Below are 2,848 nucleotides of genomic sequence, written 5' to 3' on the forward strand. Positions count from 1 at the left end.
CGAGTATGATTACGGCATCCATTTTCATAGTTCGAATTGTGAGAAATGGAAAATAGTTTGAACATTCGGACTTATTGATTTAAGTTCTGAAAGGTTTAAACACACACTCGTGCTATCTATTGAAAGGTGTGTGAGCTTGAGAAGTCTCTATAAAGACTTATCAAAGCACTACATATCAGAAATCTGAACTTTGGTAAGAAAGTCAATAAGTATTGATTTCTAGAAGTCCAACTGATTTCTGGGTATATGTCAAAGCTAGTGGGAGCATAAGTGTTATGCTAGTAAGAATGTAATTATTATGCTAGTGGGGGCACAATTATTACGTTAAGTGTTGTGAGTTAGCAATGCTATTTATAGGAAACAAAGTTTTAGTTTGCAAAGTTGCAGAGTTTGAAAAGTTGTTTCGCTATAGTAAGAATTAAGGGAGAGGATACTTATACTTCATTTCGAATCTAAAAGCTTAGATTGAGAAATTTTAATCGTACTTAGTCATGAACATATGTGAATATCAGGTTGAAATGTTTCAACATAGGAAACTCTATATATGGGAATATTTTAGCAAAAGATTGGTCAAGTATCATGTCTTTATGTAAGACATTATGAATCGTATCCCATATGCTTCGAGTATAGAATCGATTACATATGCTATAATATTTTCCTGTTCTGATTTTCCAAATGCCTAGCGCATTAAGAGGGAAAAGGGACCATAACCGAATATGACTAAAGGTATTGAACAACCGTCAAGGACAATATGAGGTAAATTTACCAAAGATTGGTTGCTTGTGGACAGTTGGAAGTATAGTAATGGATGGACCATATTGATATAGTTCTGAATAGATAGGATTATATTTAGAATGGATAGTCATATGGCAATCACGGAAATGTTTCCATAATGGGAGTTGGATATTAAGAATCTAAGTGTAAGTTAGAAACTTTTATGCAAGAAAGATGTTCAAGGAATGTACCTTGAATATGAGACTTCATTTCCGGGGAGTTTCCTTGTAACAATCTCCAATGGAACGCTTTGTAATATCGTTGTCCAAGTCTCTGTGACTTTGGTACCTCGACATTACAAAAGAAACATTGCGTGAAAGATTAGAATCTAACGGATTCTATTAGTGGCAAGAATTTTGTATTCTTACACTTATAATAAGGATTAGGGATGTTGAAATGGGTATCATTGGAAATGTATTCAATTGATCTATTTCACAAAGGAAGGACCATATATAAACATAGTGTGCATGCTTGGAGCATGGGATGACTATTGTTTTAATTCAAGTATTAAGTTGATTAGTCGAAACATTATACAATGAATAATATGTAATCAATATGGTGATTAAATATAAGTGTTTTATTTATATTCAAAAGTTTTGAGACCATATTGGATTAGATTATTCTTGTGTTTCACTTCGCATGTTTTACTTCCCGAATGATAAGATTATTCAAACATCCATAGTCGATCATACTTTGGAAGTAAGTAATGAGGTAAGGCTGTCATGAATCTAACTGTAGATTGTCTAAGTGTTTAGACATAGCACAAGTTTGTTGCAGTATTCATGAGTACTCCTGAAATAAGATTTGAGTATTGGATTAAACTCACGCTCATACGAATCACTTCATGGATTTCATCACGAGTGATTATGAGACGATAATATCTTATATTATTGAAATAGAGACATATGAGTTGTTGTTTACGAGTCGGTTGCGCATTGATAATACGTAAATGCATCAGTAACTTGATGTTATAAAACGTATTGTTGTGTGTGATTTGATGAGTAAATAGTACAAGCATATGAATCAAAGTTTATCCGTTCCTTTTACCCTAATAGGGATAAAAGCGATATCTGTGGGCCCCTCGATGATTTAGTGATGACACCTTAAGTGCTTGCCCAAGCCTGGACTAAGTTGATGTGTTCAATTGTAGTCTGTTGTCAGTCTTCATAAATTGGAATTCGGGAAACAACACATGGACAGAGAGAATGATTATAATCCATGTCTCAGTCCATACAATATCTTGGAGAATGGAGGAATATTTGATCCCTTATCTAAAGGACGCGTTGTTGATAAGATCAGAGTTCGACAACGGCTTTTGAAAGCTACGATTGCTGATCAGATTCTGAAGTCGTACTTGCAATTATAGTTATTAGACTTACCCGAGTGGGAGACTGTTGGATTAGGTGTCTAAGCCCATAACTATATTTGGTATGTACTTGATTTGATTATGAGCATGGTCCTTTTGGGTTGCCTTCACTCATGCAACTTGATAGGATGACCAATGGAGAGAGAGTAGGATTTATTATATGAATAATAAATTGGTACTCAGAATGATTTTATTAATATATTATAAGATTAATATATTATTTGGAAATCATATTGTTAATTGGTAATTAATCAAGAAATTATAATTTTGGGATTAAAGGAACTGATTAATAACTGAGGGACTAGTTTTGCAAATCATTGATAGTTGCAAAATTGGGCTTAGGACTCCTTGATGGGAATGGACAAAATTTATAAGCTTGGGCTCATAAGATTTCGTCCAAGGCATCTTATGGAGGTCCATGGGTTGCTTTGGGCTTAAGTTAGGAACTAGGGTTTCCTTATTCAAGTCCAACTTAAAGGTTAAGCAACCTAGCCCTATATAAACTCCCTTAACCTATGGATTTCAGTTCTCTATGCTTATTGGAAGAACCCTAGCCGAAAATCCACCTCTCTCCAACACATCCTTTGCAAGAGTGTTTGTGACTCCATTAGAGGTGCAACACTTGGGGCACTAAGCTTTCAAAGGCCAATGAGCTCTTGTTATTGCTATATAACAAGTGAGGTAATGTTCCAAACCCTTTCATACATA

Source organism: Lactuca virosa, chromosome 8, assembly GCF_052849685.1.
Source record: "Lactuca virosa cultivar CGN04683 chromosome 8, Lactuca_virosa_CGN04683_v6, whole genome shotgun sequence".
Lineage (NCBI taxonomy): Eukaryota > Viridiplantae > Streptophyta > Magnoliopsida > Asterales > Asteraceae > Lactuca > Lactuca virosa.